This window comes from Pristiophorus japonicus, chromosome 2 (assembly GCF_044704955.1).
Source record: "Pristiophorus japonicus isolate sPriJap1 chromosome 2, sPriJap1.hap1, whole genome shotgun sequence".
NCBI lineage: Eukaryota > Metazoa > Chordata > Chondrichthyes > Pristiophoridae > Pristiophorus > Pristiophorus japonicus.
In genome coordinates, this window is record NC_091978.1 from 9,007,641 (window position 1) to 9,030,911 (window position 23,271).

Genomic DNA, 23,271 nt, shown 5'->3' on the forward strand with positions numbered 1-23,271 from the left:
AACATATTCACACGAGGCATACAGTGCAGACAAGGTCACTCATGACCTGCACCTTTATTCCCCGGACCAAGGAGTGCTGAGCCTGCGTGGAACCTCCCTTTAAGTACCTGACTGACCAGGTAAGGAGTGTCTCCCACAAGTTCACCCCCTGTGGTCAAGGTGTGTATTTCACAGTTGTATACAGTGCACAGTGTTGTAACATATTGGTTACAGTTATGTGAAGGTTACAAACATGACACTATGATTCTATCTAAATGAGTTATCTAAGCTAATGAAGGAATTGGCGGTATAAATAGGGAATGATTCTCTCCTCAGAGCAAGGAAAAACAGGAGGGGCTGTTTTGGTGAGAGGGTAAAACCAGGCGCTAAGTGAGTGCTGTGCTACTAAGACACGCCTGTTTGCAAGTCTGATCCTAGCATGTAATTTTGGGCCTAATTGCCAATGAGCATAATGTGAGCTTGCCTGGAGGCGCTAGATCAGACATCTGCAGCATTAGCATCATCATCATTGGCAGTCCCTCGAAACGAGGATTACTTACTTCCATGCCAAAAAAGGATGAGCTCACAGGTGTTTCAATGAAGGACCTAATATTCCAGGTCCTGAAGTACATAGTGTAGGGTGTGTCATGTATCCTACAATATTATATATAACTGTATCCTAACATGCTATACATGACTGTAATAAGATATGACCTGTAACCACCAGCATACCTTACCACCAGGGGTGCACTTCCAAGAGACAGGTATATAAGGACAGGTCTCAGGCAAGTGCAGCATTCCAGAGCTGTGAAATAAAGGTGCAGGTCCAGAGTGACCTTGACTTCACTACATGCCTCGTGTGAATCTGTACTGCGGGGACAGGACTTTACAGTGGCGACGAGTTACGGGATTACAGAATCCACAGAATGGCGAACAACGGATCAGATGAAAAGTACAATGCGGGAGACAATTGGGAGGACTTTATAGAAAGGCTCCAGCAAAGCTTTGTAACCAAAGACTGGTTGGGCGACGATAAGGCAGACAAGAGAAGAGCCCATCTCTTGACCAGCTGTAGCTCGAAAACATACGCCTTGATGAAGGATCTGTTGGCACCCGAGAAACCAGCAAGCAAGTCGTTTGAAGAATTGAGCACACTGGTAAGAGACCACCTGAAGCCAGCGAGCAGCCTACACATGGCCAGACACAGGTTCTACAACTACAGACGCTGTGTGGGCCAGAGCATACCCAACTTCGTGGCGGAACTTCGGAGGTTGGCTAGTTTATGTGAGTTCTCCGATGAACTGAGGAGAGAAATGCTGAGAGACTTTTTCATTGAAGGAATAGGCCATGCAGGCATATTCCGAAAGCTCATAGAGACCAAGAACCTGACCTTAGAAGCAGCAGCACTGGTTGCACAGACATTCTTGGTAGGGGAAGAAGAAACGAGGTTGATTTACAATGCAGGTACGACAACTAACGAAATATCGGAACAAGAAGTTCACAGCACTAAACAAGCTGCTACCCCCACACACAGACAAAACCGGGAGAACAGGCTCTCGACAGTGGGCAGAAGCCATTAAGGGCCACAGGAACGGCCGTTCACACCTCATCAACCACAATGCAAGCAATCAACTACAAACTGAGAGAAGCTCAAGAGAGATCAGCCAGACGCAGCTCATTCTTTGGGAACACTTTGAACAATGGAACAGGTCTGTGCTGGAGGTGTGGGGGTGGGCACTCGGCAAGGGGATGTCGATTTCAGCAGGCTGTTGACAGAAATTGTGAATATACAGGGTATTTGGCCCGTATGTGCAAAAAAACAGCAGCTCGGCTGGTATACAAATCAGATGGGTCGGAAAGCGGACCAGAAGATGGTGGGGACAGTACCCGGGACACCGGTGTACAGCGGGTCAACACGATCAATGGCCGCTGCTCCTACAACAGGATGCCTCCTGTAATGATGAGGGTCCTACTCAACGGGATATCTGTCAACATGGAGCTGGATACGGGAGCGAGTCAATCTCTCATGGGCGCTCAACAATTTGAACAACTGTGGCCGCATAAAAGAGACAGACCAAAACTCACAAGGGTCGACACCAAACTAAGGACCTATACCAAAGAAATCGTACCAGTCCTCAGCAGCACCATGTTCTCTGTCACACACAAAGAGACAGTGAACCGACTTCCCCTGTGGATTGTCCCCGGAGATCCCCCAGCACTGCTGGGGAGAAGCTGGCTGGCAAAACTAAACTGGAAATGGGATGATGTCCATGCCATGTCATTAGAGGAATGGACCTCCTGCTCAACAGTTATAAAGCGATTTGAACATCTCTTTCAGCCAGGTGTGGGCACTTTCAAAGGGGCCAAAGTCAAAATCTACATCACACAAGATGTTAGACCGGTCCATCACAAGGCCAGAGCTGTACCCTATGTGATGAGGGAAAAGATTGAACACGAACTAGACAGGCTTCTGTGGGAAGGCATTATATCACCTGTGGAATTTAGCAACTGGGCAAGTCCCATCATCCCAGTCATGAAGCCTGATGGATCCGTACGAATCTGTGGGGACTACAAATCTACCATAAACAGTCTCCCTACAGGACCAATACCCGCTGCCCAGAACGGAGGACTTATTTGCCACATTGGCTGGAGGTAAACTTTTCTCAAAATTAGACCTCACATCTTCATATATGACGCAAGAATTGACCGAGGAATCCAAGCTACTCACCACCATCAACACACATCGATTTTCATGTACAATCGATGCCCATTCGGCATCAGGTCAGCAGCTGCCATATTTCAGCGCAACATGGAGAGTCTGCTCAAGTCCATCCCGGGGACGGTTGTATTTCAAGACGACATACTTATCACGGGCAGGGACACCGACTCCCATCTCCGTAATTTGGAGGAAGTACTGAAGCGGTTGGATCGGGTAGGCCTACGAGTCAAGAAATCCAAGTGCCTGTTTCTCACACCCGAGGTTGCATTTTTGGGCAGAAGGATTGCCGCTGATGGAATCCGCCCAACAGAGTCCAAAACAGAAGCAATTCGCCTGGCACCCAGGCCCCGGAATGTCTCAGAACTGCGCGCCTTTCTCGGGTTACTCAATTACTTTGGGAACTTTATGCAGAACTTAAGCACACTGCTGGAGCCTCTCCACGTGCTACTCAGAAAGGGATACGATTGGTTTTGGGGGGACGCCCAGGAACACGCCTTCAATAAGGCACGCAACCTTCTGTGTTCCAACAGTGTTTTGACTTTCTTTGATCCAGGTAAAAAGCTAGTTCTCACATGCGATGCGTCAGCGTATGGGGTCGGGTGCGTTTTACAACATGTCAATAGTGCGGGCAAATTACAACCCATAGCTTATGCCTCCAGGTCACTTTCGCGGGCGGAGCGCGGGTACGGAATGGTAGAGAAGGAGGCGCTTGCGTGCGTGTACGGTGTCAAAAAGATGCACCAATACCTTTTTGGGGCCAAGTTCGCGTTAGAAACCGACCACAAGCCCCTCATGTTCCTCCTATCCGAGAGCAAGGCAATAAACGCCAACGCCTCGGCGCGAATTCAACGGTGTGCACTCATGCTGGCGTCCTATGACTATACCATAAGGCACAGACCAGGCACAGACAACTGTGCCGACGCGCTCAGCAGGCTACCCCTGGTGACCACAGAAGGGTCTGACGAACAGGACTGTGAGATAGTCATGGCAATCAATGTCTTTGAGTCCACAGGTTCGCCCATGATGGCTCGCCAAATCAGAGCCTGGACGGCCAGCGACCCCACGTTATCCTTTGTAAAAAGATGTGTCCTAACCGGCGAGTGGGCAAAGGCTCGCGATGCCTGCCCCGAGGAATTAAAACCCTTTCACAGGCGCATGCATGAGCTATCACTACAAGCAGACTGCCTGATGTGGGGCAGCCGAGTAGTCATGCCTCTGCGAGGCAGAGAGGCATTTGTCCGGGAGCTCCACCGCGAGCACCCGGGGATCGTTCTCATGAAGGTTAAAGCCAGATCCCATGTATGGTGGCCTGGTATTGACGCGGACCTGGAGCTCTGCGTCCGAAGGTGCACCATTTGTGCCCAACTCAGCAATGCCCCCAGGGAGGCTCCACTGAACCCCTGGCCCTGGCCTACCAAACCGTGGTCGTGGGTGCACGTAGACTATGCGGGCCCATTCATGGGCAAAATTTTCCTCGTAGTTGTAGATGCATTTTCAAAGTGGATCGAATGCACCATTTTAAACTCGAGCACAACCTCCACCACTGTGGAGAGCCTCGCAACCATGTTTGCAACGCACGGAATCCCTGACATATTGGTCAGTGACAATGGTCCGTGCTTCACCAGCGCAGAATTCCAAGACTTTATAATTGACCACGGCATAAATCACGTCAAGACGGCACCATTCAAGCCGGCCTCCAACGGCCAGGCGGAGAGAGCAGTGCAAATCATTAAACAAGGCATGCTTAAAATCCAAGGTCCCACGCTGCAGGGTCGCCTGTCGCGATTGCTGCTGGCATACAGATCTCGTCCGCACTCACTGACTGGGATCCCCCCCGCGCAACTGTTGATGAAAAGGACTTTAAAAACAAGGCTCTCATTAATCCTCCCAGACATGCACGAAATCGTTGAGGCAAAGTGCCGTAAGCTGACTGAGTACCATGACAGAAATTCGAGGGGGAGATGGAATGAGATAGGGGACAAAGTGTTGTACTAAACTATGGCAGGGGTCCCAAATGGCTTGCAGGGACAGTAAAAGCCAAGGAAAGAAACAAGCTACTGGTAGTACAAATGGACAATGGCAAAACCTGCCGGAGGCATGTAGACCAAGTCAAAAGCAGATTTACCAACAACACTGTGGAACCAAAGGCAGATTACAATGTGGAACTCGCACCACACCTGGTGGACAGACAGAGGGAACAACCTGAGGAAAGGGCAATCCCAACAGACAGCCCAGGCGAGTCAACAACAATCACACCAATCGAAACAGACAGCCCAGGCGAGATACCAGCAACCACACCCAAAGAAAAACAGACACCAAGGCAAACAACTGAACCACAACTCAGACACTCCATGAAAGAGCGTAGACCACCTGAGAGACTGAACCTATAAAGACAATAAGACCTTGGGGGAGGGTAATGTCATGTATCTTACATTATTATATATAACTGTATCCTAACATGCTATACATGACTGTAATAAGATATGATCTGTAACCACCAGCATACCTTACCACCAGGGGTGCACTTGCAAGAGACAGGTATATAAGGACAGGTCTCAGGCAAGTGCAGCATTCCAGAGCTGTGAAATAAAGGTGCAGGTCCAGAGTGACCTTGACTTCACTACATGCCTCGTGTGAATCTGTACTGAGGGGATAGGACTTTACAGGGTTGAAGATGCCTGTGCCTGGATTTTGTTAACCTGTGGTGGCCGTTGCACACCAGCCACCACACGGGCTTGACAGAGCTAGGTCTTGGTCCAGTGGCAAGGATTACCCAAGATTAACTGGAGACCAGCTCTGCTGCACGGACCTAGTGCGCACACATATCGCAGTGTGGGCTGGCCCGTGCTGCCCCTGGCCCTGAACTCACGCCTCTCCTGGGCCCCGATCACATCCCTCTACAATCTCTCCCCGCTCCTTCGCCCCGACATCGCCGATCCTGCTGTCCCTGCCCATGCTCCAATCACTGACCTGGACCTTGATGACGTCACTCTTCGCTGCCGTCACCCTCCTGCACCAGCTCGTGCTGTACCTTGTAGTTGTACGCCCCCACGCTGTCCAGGTTCCGCTGCTTGCTGCTCCTTGTATGGCCCGACCTGCCGCTGGTGGTCTCTCGCAGGTCGGGGCCATAAAATGAGCGGTGAACGGTTCTTGGACAGCAGGATTAGCACCCCAGCGGTGATTAGAAGCAATTCTCACAGAGTGGTATACGTGGCCTCCATGCACCCACTTCCACTGAGGGTGTGGGGTGGGCTGGCTGGCATGCAGCGGCATGTTTCAGGATGGCTCAGGGAGCGAGGGAGAGGGCGCACAGGTTCTTCCTGGTGGAGGAGGTGCAGTGGAGGAGGGGATGTCCTGTATGTGCTGGAAGGAGTAAGTCTACCTCGCCCGCCTTCCCCTCTCTCCTGCAGCAGCTGGTGCTGCTCTACCTGGCCTCATCTCCTCCTCCCATTCCTCCCGCAGATCGAGGGGTCCCCGAGCAAGATGCCAATCATCAAGCACTTCCTCTCTCCTGCCAACTCCTTTGAGATATCCAAAATGGTACAGTAGAACTCTCACTCTCTGGGTCAGAACGTTGTGGGTTCGAGTCCCACTCCAGGACCTTGAGCACATAAATCTAGGCTGGCACTCCCAGGGCAGTGCTGAGGGAGTGCTGCACTGTTAGAGGTGCCATCTTTTGGATGAGTCCTTAAACCGAGGCCCCGTCTGCTCTCTTAGGTGGACACTATTTCAAAGAGCAGGGTAGTTATCCCTGGTGTCTTGGGCCAATATTTATCCATCAATCAACAATTATCATCAAAATCAGATTATCTTGTCATTATCACATTGCTTGTGGCAGCTTGCTGTGCGCAAATTGGCTGCTGCATTTCCCACATTATAACAGTGACTGCACTCCAAGATGTAATTCATTGGTGGTAAAGCAATTTGGGACCACCAATGGTCATGAAAGGTATTATATAAATGCAAGGCTATCTTTGTTTCTTTGAGGTGAAGTCCTCAGAGAATTTTCAGAATAAATATTGACAGTGTTGGGAAGTCTTTACAAAGTGCCCTCGAAAGTCCTCTTCAAACTTCCAGCAGCAAATGAACAGTGGAAGGTGAAAATGCCTCTCATTAGCCGCTCAAAATCCTCAGCAACAACTTCTTTACTCCGATTTAGCTGGTTGCTGTTCGGAGAGGGTTTGAAACATAGAAACATAGAAACATAGAAAATAGGTGCAGGAGGAGGCCATTCAGCCCTTCTAGCCTGCACCGCCATTCAATGAGTTCATGGCTGAACATGAAACTTCAGTACCCCCTTCCTGCTTTCTCGCCATACCCCTTGATCCCCCGAGTAGTAAGGACTTCATCTACCTCCCTTTTGAATATATTTAGTGAATTGGCCTCAACTACTTTCTGTGGTAGAGAATTCCACAGGTTCACCACTCTCTGGGTGAAGAAGTTTCTCCTCATCTCGGTCCTAAATGGCTTACCCCTTATCCTTAGACTGTGACCCCTGGTTCTGGACTTCCCCAACATTGGGAACATTCTTCCTGCATCTAACCTGTCTAACCCCGTCAGAATTTTAAACGTTTCTATGAGGTCCCCTCTCATTCTTCTGAACTCCAGTGAATACAAGCCCAGTTGATCCAGTCTTTCTTGATAGGTCAGTCCCACCATCCCGGGAATCAGTCTGGTGAACCTTCGCTGCACTCCCGCAATAGCAAGAATGTCCTTCCTCAAGTTAGGAGACCAAAACTGTACACAATACTCCAGGTGTGGCCTCACCAAGGCCCTGTACAACTGTAGCAACACCTCCCTGCCCCTGTACTCAAATCCCCTCGCTATGAAGGCCAACATGCCATTTGCTTTCTTAACTGCCTGCTGTACCTGCATGCCAACCTTCAATGACTGATGTACCATGACACCCAGGTCTCGTTGCACCTTCCCTTTTCCTAATCTGTCACCATTCAGATAATAGTCTGTCTCTCTGTTTTTACCACCAAAGTGGATAACCTCACATTTATCCACATTATACTTCATCTGCCATTCATTTGCCCACTCACCTAACCTATCCAAGTCACTCTGCAGCCTCATAGCATCCTCCTCGCAGCTCACACTGCCACCCAACTTAGTGTCATCCGCAAATTTGGAGATACTACATTTAATCCCCTCGTCTAAATCATTAATGTACAATGTAAACAGCTGGGGCCCCAGCACAGAACCTTGCGGTACCCCACTAGACACTGCCTGCCATTCTGAAAAGTACCCATTTACTCCTACTCTTTGCTTCCTGTCTGACAACCAGTTCTCAATCCACGTCAGCACACTACCCCCAATTCCATGTGCTTTAACTTTGCACATTAATCTCTTGTGTGGGACCTTGTCGAAAGCCTTCTGAAAATCCAAATATACCACATCAACTGGTTCTCCTTTGTCCACTTTACTGGAAACATCCTCAAAAAATTCCAGAAGATTTGTCAAGCATGATTTCCCTTTCACAAATCCATGCTGACTTGGACTTATCATGTCACCATTTTCCAAATGCACTGCTATGACATCCTTAATAATTGATTCCATCATTTTACCCACTACTGAGGTCAGGCTGACCGGTCTATAATTCCCTGTTTTCTCTCTCACTCCTTTTTTAAAAAGTGGGGTTACATTGGCTACCCTCCATTCGATAGAAACTGATCCAGAGTCAATGGAATGTTTGAAAATGACTGTCAATGCATCCGCTATTTCCAAGGCCACCTCTTTAAGTACTCTGGGATGCAGTCCATCAGGCCCTGGGGATTTATCGGCCTTCAATCCCATCAATTTCCCCAACACAATTTCCCGACTAATAAAGATTTCCCTCAGTTCCTCCTCCTTACTAGACCCTCTGACCCCTTTTGTATCTGGAAGGTTGTTTGTGTCCTCCTTAGTGAATACCGAACCAAAATACTTGTTCAATTGGTCTGCCATTTCTTTGTTCCCCCTTATGACTTCCCCTGATTCTGACTGCAGGGGACCTACGTTTGTCTTTACGTTTGCCTCAAGCACCAGCTACCAGAATACCTTGTAGCCTCTTTAATGAATGCCAGCGGGGAATTTAATTGGCAATCAGTCGCTCCGGGCAACTGTTCCTCGTCCTGGCTTCAACTCCTTTACTAAGATGGCATATTACGCTAAACGCTGGCTGAGCCGGCGTTGCTGTTTAAGGGATGGCGCTGAGCACCTCGAGTCTCGTCACCAAGAGCATGCAGAAAGCAAGCGCAGGTAGCGGAAGGAGCGTGCGGCAAACCAGTCCCACCCACCCTTTCCTCTAACCACTGTTTGTCCCACCTGTAACAGAGTCTGTAATTCCCGTATTGGACTGTTGAATCACCTGAGAACTCACTTTTAGCGTGGAAGCAAGTCTTCCTCGATTTCGAGGGATTGCTATGATGATGATGATGATGTTTAAGACGTACCCCCCATTCCCCCCCCCCCTACCTTCGACACCTTACGTATCGGGCAAATTGCCCTCTGGTTACGTATCCGGGCAAATTGCCCTCTGGTTACGTATCCAGGCAAATCGCCCTCTGGATCTCAAAATTCAAGCTAAACTGGTAACAGAATCAATCTCATCAAACAAAATGTTGGGATATTCTACGCTAGATGGAATGTGGATGTCACTGGTAAGGCCGGCATTTATTGCCCATCCCTAATTGTCATCGAGAAGGTGGTGGTGAGCCGCCTTCTGGAATATAACTGAGTGGCTCGCGAGGCCACTGACATAAGAACATAAGAAATAGGAGCAGGAGTAGGCCATTTGGCTCCTCGAGCCTGCTCCGCCATTCAATACGATCATGGCTGATCCGATCATGGGCTCAGCTCCACTTCTCTGCCCGCTCCCCATAACCCTTTACTCCCTTATCACTCAAAAATCTGTCTTCCTCCGCCTTAAATATATTCAATGACCCAACCTCCACAGCTCTCTGGGATAGAGAAATACACAGACTTACAACACTCTGTGAGAAGAAATTCTTCTTCATCTCAGTTTTAAATGGGCGATACCTTATTCTGAGACTATGTCCCATCGTCTTAGTTTCCCCTATAAGTGGAAATATCCTCTCTGCGTCCACCTTGTCGAGCCCCCTCATTATCTTATTTGTTTCGAGAAGGTCACCTCTCATTCTTCTAAACTCCAATGTGTATAGTCCAACCTACTCAATCTTTCCTCATAAGTCAACCCCCTCATCTCCGGAATCAACCTAGTGAACCTTCTCTGAACAACCTCCAATGCAAGTATATCTTTCCTTAAATACGGAGACCAAAACTGTATGCTGTACTCCAGGTGTGGCCTCACCAATACCCTGTACAGTTGTAGCAGGACTTCTCTGCTTTTATCCTCTATCCCCCTTGCATAAAGGCCAACATTCCATTTGCCTTCCTGATCACTTGCTGTATCTGCATTCTAACTTTTTGTGTTTCATGCACAAGGACCCCCAGGTCTCTCTGCATTACAGCACTTTGCAATTTTTCTCCACTTAAATTATAATTTGCTTTTCTATTTTTTCTGCCAAAGTGGATAACCTCACATTTTCCCACATTATACTCCATCTGCCAAATGTTTGCCCACTCACTTAGCCTGTCTGTATCCCTTTGCAGATTTTTTGTGTCCTCCTCGCAATTTGCTTTCCCACCCATCTTTGTATCATCAGCAAATTTGGCTACATTACACTCAGTCCCTTCATCCAAGTCATTAATATAGATTGTAAATAGTTGAGGACCCAGCACCGATCCCTGCGGCACCACACTAGTCACTGTTTGCCAACCGGAAAATTACCCATTTATCCCGACTCTCTGTTTTCTGTTAGTTAGCCTATCCTCTATCCATGCGAATATATATTTCAGAGGGCAGTTAAGAGTCAACCACATTGCTGTGGGCCTGGAGTCAAATATAGGCCAAACTGGGTAAGGACGGCAGATTTCCTTCCCTAAAGGACATCAGTGAGCCAGATAGGTTTGTATAACAACCCCATAGTTTCATGGTTACCATTACTGATACGAGCTTTTTATTCCAGATTTATTTAAATTGCCCAACAGCCATGGTGGGATTATGAACTCGTGTCTCCGGATCGTGAGTGCGGGCCTCTGGATTACTAATCCAGTAACATAACCACTATGATACCCGACCTTACTCGGGAAGGAAGGTGAGTGAAGGAGATGGAGAAAGGCTGGCGGATAGGACTTCAAGAATTGCCATGACCAACAAAATGGAGTCGCAGCTCAAAGGACCAAGGTTGGAAGATGAGACCATTCTGGACTTCTTTGGCTTCTTGCCCTCTTTTGCCCTTTGTACGACTCCCAGGCCGCACACCCACAAAGGTCAGGAGAGCTTGGACCCAGTGCTGGAAGAAGTGGCATTGGTCATTCCAACAAGAATCTCCAACTGGTTTGATCTCAGCACCCATTCAACTGCCCCCCTCCCACCCCGCCCTGCAATCCCTCCAATCCTTGCTTTTGGGTGCAAGCGGATAAACATAGAAACATCGAAACATAGAAAATAGGTGCAGGAGTAGGCCATTGGGCCCTTCGAGCCTGCACCACCATTCAATAAGATCATGGCTGATCAGTCACCTCAGTACCCCTTTCCTGCTTTCTCTCCATACCCCTTGATCCCTTTCGCCGTAAGGGCCATATCTAACTCCCTCTTGAATATATCCAATCAACTGGCATCAACAATTCTCTGCGGTAGGGAATTCCACAGGTTAACAACTCTCTTAGTGAAGAAGTTTCTCCTCATCTCGGTCCTATATGGATTACCCCTTATCCTGAGACTGTGTCCCCTGGTTCTGGACTTCCCCAACATCAGGAACATTCTTCCTGCATTTAACCTGTCCAGTCCCGTCAGAATTTTATATATTTCTATGCGATCCCCTCTCCTCCTTCTAAACTCCATTGAATAAAGGTCCAGTCGATTCAGTCTCTCCTCATATGTCAGTCCAAATATCTCGTGAATCAGTCTGGTGAACCTTCGCTGCACTCCCTTAATAGGAAGAACATCCTTCCTCAGATTAGGAGACCAAAACTAACACAATATTCCAGGTGAGGCCTCACCAAGGCCCTGTACAACTGCAGTAAGACCTCCCTGCTCCTTTACTCAAATCTCCTAGCTATGAAGGCCAACATACCATTTGCCTTCTTCACCGCCTGCTGTATCAGCATGCCAACTTTCAATGACTGATGTACCATGACACCCAGGTCTCGTTGCACATCCCCTTTTCCGAAACTATCCATTCAGATAATATTCTGCCTTCGCATTTTTGCCCCCAAAGTAGATAACCTCACATTTATCCACATTGTACTGCATCTGCCATGCATTTGCCCACTCACCTAACCTGTCCAAGCAACTCTGCAGCCTTTTAGCATCCTCCTCACAGCTCACACCGCCACCCAGTTTAGTGTCATCTGCAAACTTGGAGATATTACACTCAATTCCTTCATCTAAATCATTAATGTATATTGTAAAGAGCTGGGGTCCCAGCACTGAGCCCTGCAGCACCCCACTAGTCACTGTCTGCCATTATAAAAAAGGACCCGTTTATCCCGATTCTCTGCTTTCTGTCTGTCAACCAGTTTTCTATCCACGTCAGTACATTACCCCCAATACCATGTGCTTTAATTTTGCACACCAATCTCTTGTGTGGAGCCTTGTCAAAAGCCTTCTGAAAGTCCAAATACACCACATCCACTGGTTCTCCCTTGTCCACTCTACCAGTTACATCCTCAAAAAATTCAAGAAGATTTGTCAAGCATGATTTCCCTTTCATAAATCCATGCTGACTTGGACCGATCTTGTCACTGCTTTCCAAATGCGCTGTTATTTCATCTTTAATAATTGATTCCAACATTTTCTCCACTACTGATGTCAGGCAAACCAGTCTATAATTACTCGTTTTCTCGCTCCCTACTTTCTAAAAAAGTGGTGTTACATTAGCTACCCTCCAGTCCATAGGTCCTGATCCAGAGTCGATAGACTGTTGGAAAATGATCACCAATGCATCCACTATTTCTAGAGCTACTTCCCTAAGTACTCTGGGATGCAGACTATCAGGCCCCGGGGATTTATCGACCTTCAATCCCATCAATTTCCCTAACACAATTTCCCGCCTAATAAGGATATCCTTCAGTTCCTCCTTCTCACTAGACCCACGGTCTCTAGTATTTCCGGAAGGTTAGTTGTGTCTTCCATCGTTGTATTTGTTCAACTGGTCTGCCATTTCTTTGTTCCCCATTATAAATTCACCTGAATCTGACTGCAAGAGACCTACGTTTGTCTTCACTAATCTTTTATTCTTCACATATCTATAGAAGCTTTTGCAGTCAGTTTTTATGTTCCTGGCAAGCTTCCTCTCATACTCTATTTTCCCCCCTCCTCTGCTGAATTCTAAATTTCTCCCAGTCCTCAGCTTTGCTGCTTTTACTGGCCAATTTATATGCCTCTTCCTTTGATTTAACACTATCCGTAATTTCCCTTGTTAGCCACGGTTGAGCCACCTTCCCCGTTTTATTTTTACTCCAGACAGGGATGTACAATTGCTGAAGTTCATCCATGTGATCTTTAAATGTTTGCCATTGCCTATCCACTGTCAACCCTTTAAGTATCATTTGCCAATCTATTCTAGCCAATTCACGTCTCATACCATCGAAGTTACCTTTCCTTAAGTTCAGGACCCTCGTTTCCGAATTAAATGTGTCACTCTCCACCTTAATGAAGAATTCTACCATATTATGGTCACTCTTTCCCAAGAGGCCTCGCACAACAAGATTGCTAATTAGTCCTTTCTCATTACACATCACCCAGTCTAGGATGGCCAGCCCTCTAGTTGGTTCCTCTACATATTGGTCCAGAAAACCATCCCTAATACACTCCAGGAAATTTGGTAGCAATACAATGGAGGAAGACATTTCACCTCTAATCACAGATGCGTCATTGGGATCTCAGCAGATCGGAAGAATCAAACTCATGTCTCCAGTAAATCTCAAACGCCCCCCTGACCCGACCACCACACGACACCAGACGGAACCCTTTCATTCCAACGTTCCAATGGCGATAACAATGTCGATGCTTCAAAGTGCTGCATCACATTGTAAACTGTGAGGAGAACACAAAGAACCTGCAAAGGGATATAGAAAAGTTAAGTGAGCGGGCAATAAGTTGGCAGGTGGAGTATAAGGAGAGGTTATTCACTTTGATCGGAAGAATAACAGAATATTTTTTAAATGGTGAGAAACTATTAAATGTTGGTGTTCAGCAAGATTTAGGTGTGCTCGTATAGGAAACACAGAAAGCTAGCTTGCAGGAACAGCAATTAGGAAGGCAAATAGCATGTTGGCCTTTATTGAAAGAGGATTCGCGTAGAAGAGTAAGGAAGTCTTGCCACACTTATATAGGGCCCTGGTGAGAACGCGCCTGGAGAATTGTGTGCACTTTTTGTCTCTGTATTTAGGAAGGAGATACTTGCCATCGAGGGAGTGCAACAAAGGTTCATCAGACTGATTCCTGGGATGGAGGGATTGTCCTATGAGGAGAGAATGAGTAGACTCGGCCGATATTCTCTAGAGTTTAGAAGAATGAGTCGTGGTCTCATTGAAACATATAAAATTCTGAGGTGTATTGACAGGGTCGATTCTGAGAAACAGAAACATAGAAACATAGAAAATAGGTGCAGGAGTAGGCCATTCGGCCCTTCGAGCCTGCACCACCATTCAATATGATCATGGCTGATCATGCACTTCAGTACCCCATTCCTGCTTTCTCTCCATACCCCTTGATCCCTTTAGTCGGAAGGGCCACATCTAAATCCCTTTGAATATATCTAATGAATTGGCCTCAACAACTTTCTATGGTAAAGAATTCCACATGCTTGCAACTCTCTGAGTGAAGAAGTTTCTTCTCATCTCGGTCCTAAATGGCTTACCCCTTATCCTGCATCTAATTTGTCCAGTCCTGTCAGAATTTTATATGTTTCTATAAGATCCCCTCTCATTCTTCTAAATTCCAGTGAATATAAGCCTAGTCAATCCAGTCTTTCTTCATATGTCAGTCCCGCCATCCCGGGAATCAGTCTGGTGAACCTTCGCTGCACTCCCTCAATAGCAAGAACGTCCTTCCTCAGATTAGGAGATCAAAACTGAACACAATATTCAAGGTGTGGCCTCACCAAGGCCCTGTACAACTGCAGTAAGGCCTCCCTGCTCCTATACTCAAACCCTCTTGCTATGAAGGCCAACATGGCATTTGCCTTCTTCACCATCTGCTGTACCTGTATGCCAACCTGTATTCAATGATTGATGTACCATGACACCCAGGTCTCGTTGCACCTCCCCTTTTACTAATCTGTCAGCACTCACCTTCCTGTTTGTACCACCAAAGTGGATAACCTCACATTTATCCACATTATACTGCATCTGCCATGTATCCCCTGCAGCCCCTTAGCATCCTCCTCACAGTTCACACTGCCATCCAGCTTAGTGTCATCTGCAAACTTGGAGATATTACATTCAATTCCTTCATCTAAATCATTAATGTATATTGTAAATAGCTGGGGTCCCAGCACTGAACCCTGCGGTACCCCACTAGTCACTGCCTGCCATTCTGAAAAGGACCCGTTTATTCCTACACTTTGTTTTCTGTCTGCCAACCAGTTCTCTATCCACGTCAATACATTACCCCCAATATCATGTGCTTTAATTTTGCACACTAATCTCTTGTGTGGGACCTTGTCAAAAGCCTTTTGAAAGTCTAAATACACCACATCCACTGGTTCTCCCTTGTCCACTCTACCAGTTACATCCTCAAAAAATTCAAGAAGATTTGTCAAGCATGATTTCCCTTTTATAAATCCTTGCTGACTTGGACCGATCCTGTCACTGCTTTCCAAATGCGTTGCTATTTCATCTTTAATAATTGATTCCAACATTTTCCCCACTACCGGTGTCGGGCTGACCGGTCTATAATTCCCTGTTTTCGCTTTCGCTCCTTTTTTTTAAATTGGGATTACATTAGCTACCCTCCAGTCCAACAGAACTGAACCAGAGTCTATAGAATGTTGGAAAATGACCACCAATGCATCCATTATTTCTAGGGCCACTTCCTTAAGTACTCTGGGATGCGGACTATCAGGCCCTGGGGATTTATCGGCATTCAGTCCCATCAATTTCCCTAATTTGCTGACTAATAAGGATTTCTTTAAGTTCCTCCTTCTCGCTAGACCCTCGGTCCCCTAGTATTTTTGGAATGTTATTTGTGTCTTCCTTAGTGAAGACAAAACCAAAGTATTTCTTCAATTGGTCTGCCATTTCTTTGTTCCCCATTATAAATTCACCAGATTCTGACTATAAGGGACCAGCATTTGTCTTCACTAATCTTTTTCTCTTCACTTATCTATAGAAGCTTTTGCAGTCAGTTTTTATGTTCCCTACAAGCTTACTCTCATATTCTATTTTCCCCCTCCTAATTAAACCCTTTGTCCTCCTCTGCTGAATTCTAAATTTCTCCCACTCTTCAGGTTTGCTGCTTTTTTGGCCAATTTATATGCCTCTTCTTTGGATTTAACACTATCCCTAATTTCCCTTGTAAGCCACGGTTGAGCCACCTTCCCCGTTTTATTTTTACGCCAGAAAGGGATGTACAATTGTTGAAGTTCATCTATGTGATCTTTAAATGTTTGCCATTGCTTATCCATCGTCAACCCTTTAAGTATCATTCGCCAGTCTATTTTAGCCAATTCACGTCTCATACCATCGAAGTTACCTTTCTTTAAGTTCAGGACTCTAGTCTCTGAATTAACTGTGTCATTCTCCATGCTAGTAAAGAATTCTACCATATTATGGTCAGTCTTCCCCAAGGGGCCTCGCACAACAAGATTGCTAATTAATCCTTTCTCATTACAAATCACCCAGTCTAGGATGGCCAGCTCTCTAGTTGGTTCCTTGACATATTGGTTTAGAAAACCATCCCTTATACAATCCAGGAAATCCTCCTCCACCGTATTGCTACCAGTTTGTTTAGCCCAATCAATATGTAGATTAAAGTCACCCATAATAACTGCTGTACCTTTATTGCACCCCTAATTTCCTGTTTGATGCCATCCCCAACCTCACTATGACTGTTTGGTGATCTATACACAACTCCCACTAGAATTTTCTGCCTTTTGGTATTCCGCAGCTCCACCCATACAGATTCCACCTTATCCACGCTAATGTCCTTCTTTACTATTGTGTTAATCTCCTCTTTAACCAGTAACGCTACCCCATCTCCTTTTCCTTTCAGTCTATCTTTCCTGAATATTGAATACCCTTGGATGTTGAGTTCCCAACCTTGGTCACCCTGGAGCCATGTCTCCGTAATCCCAATTACATCATACCCGTTAACAGCTATCTGCGCAGTTAATTCACGTACTTTATTACGAATGCTCCTCGCATTGAGACACAGAGCCTTCAGGCTTGTTTTTTTAACACTCTTTGTCCTTTTAGAATTATGTTGTAATGTGGCTCTTTTTGATTTTTGCCTTTGATTTTTCTGCCCTCTACTTTTACTTTTCTCCTTTATACCTTTTGCTTCTGACCCATTTTACATCCCTCTGTCTCCCTGCATAGGTTCCCATCCCCCTGCCCTATTAGTTTAAATCCTCCCCAACAGCACGAGCAAACACTCCCCCAGGACATTGGTTCCAGTCCTGCTCAGGTGCAGACCATCCAGTTTATACTGGTCCCACCTCCCCCAGAATCGGTTCCAATGTCCCAGGAATTTGAATCTTTTCCTCTTGCACCATTCCTCAAGCCATGTATTCATCTGAGCTATCCTGCTATTTCTATTCTGACTAGCACGTGGCACTGGTAGCAATCTTGAGATTATTACCTTTGAGGTCCTACTTTTTAATTTAACTCCTAGCTCCCTAAATTCAGCTTGTAGGACCTCATCCCGCGTTTTACCTTTATCGTTGGTACCTGTATGCACCACAACAACTGGCTGTTCACCCTCCACCTCCAGAATTCCCTGCAACCACTCCGTGACATCCTTGACCCTTGCACCAGGGAGGCAACATACCATCCTGGAGTCTCGTTTTCAGCCACAGAAATGCCTATCTATTCCATTACAATAGAATCCCCTACCACTATAGCTCTCCCACTCTTTTTCCTGCCCTCCTGCGCAACAGAGCCACCCATGGTGCCATGAACTTGGCTGCTGCTGCCTTCTCCTGATGAGCCATCTCCCCCCAAGAGTACCCAAAGTGGTATATCTGTTTTGGAGGGAGATGACCACAGAGGACCCCTGCTTTACCTTCCTTCCACTGCTCTTCCTGATGGTCCCCCATTCCCTATCTGGCTGTGTAACGTTTACCTGCGGTGAGACCAACTCACTAAACGTGCTATTCACGACATCCTCAGCATCGCGGATACTCCAGAATGAATCCATGCACAGCTCCAGTGCCGCAATGCGGCCTGTCAGGAGCTGCAGCTGGATACACTTCCTGCACACGTAGTAGTCAGGGGCACTGGAAGCGTCCCTGATATGCCACATAGCACAGGAGGTGCATGACACGGGTCTGGGCTCTCCTGCCATGACTTAACCCTTAAATTAACTGAATTTGGCAACACTATCAAGGTTTCTTATTGATAAGAAAAAGAAAAAAGATAAAGAAAAAGAATACTCACCAACCAACCACTTACCCTCTTGGCTGTGACGTCACACTTCGATTACTTTTTACTTCTTTCTTACTTTTGACCCCGCTGCAGTTGCAACTAGCTGCTCCTCCGACTGCCGCCGACCCCGGACTGCCGTTGGGCCTTTATAGGCTGCCGCTGCCCCTCCAATTGCTCCTCCCCTACTGTATTTATATAGTGCCCTTCCTGCCCATCCAACGTCTCAAAGTGCTTTACAGACAATTAAGTACTTTTTGAAGTGAAGTCATTGTTGAAATGTGGGAAGCACGGCAACCAATTTGCGCACAGCAAGCTCCCACAAACAGCAATGTGATAATGACCAGATAATCTGTTTTTTTTGTAATGTTGATTGAGGGATAAATATTGGCCAGGACACTGAGGATAATTCCCCTGCATTTCTTCGAAATAGTGCCATGGGGTCTTTTACGTTCACCTAAGAGAGCCGACGGGGCCTCGGTTTAACGTCTCATCCGAAAGACGGAACCTCCGACAGTGCAGCGCTCCCTCAGCACTGCACTAGAGTATCTGTCTGGATTTTGTGCTCCAGTCCCTGCAGTGGGCCTTGAAACCCCAAACCTTCCGACCCCGAGACGAGTGTGCTACCCACTGAGCCATGACGGTTAAGATTGTTTTCCTTAGTGGAGTTGAGGTCGAAGATCAGCCACGATCTTATTGAACAGCAGAGCAGGCTCGAGGGGCCGTAAGGCCGAATCCTGCTCCTAATTCTTATGTTCTGATGTTCTTATCATAATGCCGTCACCAGTCTCCTGATCATGCGAATGGGTATAGTAGTGTAGTGGTTACGTTGCTTTTGCTTGTTAATCCCAGTCAAACCTGGGTTCAAATCCCACTGTGGTCAGTTGAGAATTTAAATTCACTTTAAAAAAAAGCAAATCTGGAAATAAAAAGCATCTATCCGTAAAAGTGCCCATAAAGCTGTTGAATTGTCATGAACACTCAACTGCTTCACTAGTTTTCTTTGCCCTATAAGTGACTCCAGTCTCACACCGAACATGATTGACCCTTACCTTGACTATTCCAACAAACCCCTGGCCAGCCTCCATCTTCTACCCTCTGTAAACCTGAGGCCATTCAAAACTCAGCTGCCCATGTCCAAACTCGCACCAAGTCCCGTTCACCCCATCATCCTGTGCTCGCTGACCTACATTGGCTCCCAGTTAAGCAACGCCTCTAAGATTCTCAGCTAACAATAACAACCAGCTAATGTTTTCAAATCCCTCCGTGGCCTCACCCCCTCCCTGTCTCTGTAATCTCCTTTAGCCCTGCATCCCCGTGTGATCTCCGCACTCCTGCAATTCTGGCCTCTTCAACATCCACGATTTCAGTCACTCTACCCTCGGCGGCCGAGGCTTCAGATGCCTGGGGCCACAAGCTCTGGAATTCCCCCCCTCAACCTCTCCGCCACACTCATATCCTTTCAGACATTCCTAAAGCCTCCGTTAGCATCCTCGATCAGGCCAACACCCCAGCATCGAAGCACTGACCACACTCAATCAGCTCCGTTGGGCGGGCCACATTGTCCGCATGCCTGACACACAACTCCAAAAAGCAAGCGCCCTCCCCAAGCAAGCCCAAGGTGAACAGAGGAAACGTTTCAAGGACACCCTCAAAGCCTCCCTGATAAAGTGTAACATCCCCACCGACACCTGGGAGCCCCTGGCCAAAGACCGCCCTAAGTGGAGGAAGAGCATCCGGGAGGGCGCTGAGCACCTCGAGTCTCGTCGCCGAGTGCATGCAGAAATCAAGCGCAGGCAGCGGAAGGAGCGTGCGGCAAACCAGACTCCCCACCCACCCTTTCCTTCAACCACTGTCTGTCCCACCTGTGACAGAGACTGTAATTCCCGTATTGGACTGTTCAGTCACCTGAGAACTCACTTTTAGAGTGGAAGCAAGTCTTCCTCGATTCCGAGGGACTGCCTATGATGATGATGAAAGCCTACCTCTTTGGCCAAGCTTTTGGTCATCTGCCGTGGCAACTGCTCGGTGTCAAGTTTAGTTTGACAACGCTATTGTTATTGTGGTTAACTGCCCTCTGAGGTGACCACTCAAACCTGCTATAAGGTATAAAAACTCACGGCCTGCAGCGGTTCAAGAAGGCGTCTCACCACCACCTTCTCAGGGCCTACTAGGGATGGGCAATAAATACTGGCGACGTTCCTATCCCGAGAATGGATTAAGAGAGAGGTACAGCAGTTAATAGATATTAAGCGTGCTCCATAATTATTGTGTCATTTGAAACCCCGCTTCTCCTAGCTCAACACCTCAAATCAAGGCAATCAATGTCTTGGTTGTGTTGAAACAAAGAATTAATTGGTGTTCAATCGCTACTAATTTATTTATACTTTTCGTGAGTCACTGCAGAGTTTCTTGCATGGACAGGGATGTATTTGCCCAAAAGCAGTTGTGGCTACTTGCCACAGATTTAATTGGCGTGGCTACAATGGTGAACTATTACTGCACACTCGAATAAAAGAGTAGGTTCAGGAAATTGTTCAGTGAGTCACGGTTAGCAGGAGTTCCCTCAACTTCTGACCCCTGGTCTGTTATAAACAGGCTGAGTCACAGCGCTCAACTTTAAAACTGTTTCATAATATCGAAAGTCCATTTGGTCCATCAGTCTCACCTCACCTGATAGTATTTGATGGGACAATGTAGAGGGAGCTTTACTCTGTATCTAACCCCGTGATGTAACTGCCCTGGGTTTGTTTGATGGGATAGTGTAGAGGGAGCTTTACTCTGTATCTAACCCGTGCTGTATCTGTCCTTGGAGTGTTGGATGGGACAGTGTGGAGGGAGCTTTACTCTGTATCTAACCCCATACTGTACCTGCCCTGGGAGTGTTTGATGGGACAGTGTAGAGGGAGCTTTACTCTGTATCTAACCCCATACTGTACCTGCCCTGGGAGTGTTTGATGGGACAGTGTAGAAGGAGCTTTACTCTGTATCTAACCCGTGCAGTACCTGCCTTGGGAGTGTTTGATGGGACAGTGTAGAAGGAATTTTACTGTGTATCTAACCCGTGCTGTAACTTCCCTGGCAGTGTTTGATGGGACAGTGTAGAGGGAACTTTACTCTGTATATAATCCCGTGCTGTATCTGCCCTGGGAGTGTTTGATGGGACAGTGTAGAGGGAGCTTTACCCTGTATCTAACCCATTCTGTACCTGTCCTGAGAGTATTTGATGAAACAATGTAGAGGGAGCTTTACTCTGTATCTAACCCATTCTGTATCTGCCCTGCAAGTGTTTGATGGGACTGTGTAGAGGGAGCATTTACTCTGTATCTAACCTGTGCTGTACCTGCCTGGGAGTGTTTGATGGGACAATGTAGAGGGAGCTTTACTCTGTATCTAACCCCGTGCTGTACCTGCCCTGGGCATGTTTGATGGGACAGTGTAGAGGGAGCTTTACTCTGTATCTAACCCTGTGCTGTACCTGCCCTGGGCATGTTTGATGGGACAGTGTAGAGGGAGCTTTACTCTGTATCTAACCCTGTGCTGTACCTGCCTGGGAGTGTTTGATGGGACAGTGTAGAGGGAGCTTTATTCTGTATCTAACCCGTGCTGTACCTGCCCTGGGAGTGTTTGATGGGACAATGTAGAGGGAGCTTTAGCCTGCATCTAACCCCGTGCTCTACCTGCCGTGGGGACTGCTGTTCAGATGTGAGTTAGAGAGAAACGCCTAAGCTACAGGGGGACTTGAAATGCCAGATCACATGAACATTGTGCATATCCTCACCTAGTAATTAACCAGGTCTGTGGATTTCCAGCAACCACAACTGTCCCAACGCTGAATTTTTGCAGTGATCAAGCTAGAAGTATAATTCCTGCAGCTCACGGCCATGCTGTATTCAAACTAGGTTTAATTACCACCCTCAGCTTGACATTCAAGAACATCTATTGCCAAAAAGGCTCCAGGGTAAGCCGTGCTGGCTCATCACCAAGAACACTGGGTTGAGAGCCAGGAACTGTGAGGGACTAGGCGTCTTTATACATCACCATGCAACCCTTCTGTCTCTGGGTCCTGCATTCAAATCCAGACCAAGCAAACTGTGGTCGAATGGCCGAATGTCAAGTAGGTCCCGTGCTTGCCAGGGGCCAGCACAAAGTACAATGGTCACAACAATCTTCGCTACACGCACAGAACACGGTCAAATGAAAATTGGAAGACATCAAGTGACCTTTTGAGATTCATAGGGTATTATTAGCCCGTGCTGTACCTGCCCTGTGAGTGTTTGATGGGGCAGTATAGAGGGAGCTTTACTCTGTATCTAACCCGTGCTGTACCTGCCCTGGGAGTGTTTGATGGGACAGTGTAGAGGGACCTTTACTCTGAATCTAACCCGTGCTGTACATGTCCTGGGAGTGTTTGATGGGGCAGTATAGAGGGAGCTTTACTCTGTATCTACGTCCGTGCTGTACCTGCCCTGGGAGTGTTTGATGGGACAGTGTCAAGGAAGCTTTACTCTGTATCTAAACCATGCTGTACCTGCCCTGGGAGTGTTTGATGGGACAGTGTAGAGGGACCTTTACTCTGAATCTAACCCGTGCTGTACATGTCCTGGGAGTGTTTGATGGGACAGTGTAGAGGGAGCGTTACTCTGTATCTAACCCGTGCTGTACCTGCCCTGGGAGTGTTTGATGGGACAGTGTAGATGGAGCTTTGCTCCTTTCTGTACTTGAGCTAGGATTGTTTGCTGGAACAGCCTTACTTTACAACAAGCCCCTTCAATATTGGAGATGATGTGTTTGATGGAACAATGCAGAGGGAGCTGGCAATGTATAATGGCAACACTTGCTTCTAAAAGCTCAGCGATCCTCAGTGCTGACATCAGTCCTGTCGGTGACCACAAAAACGACTGCACCCAACATAAACT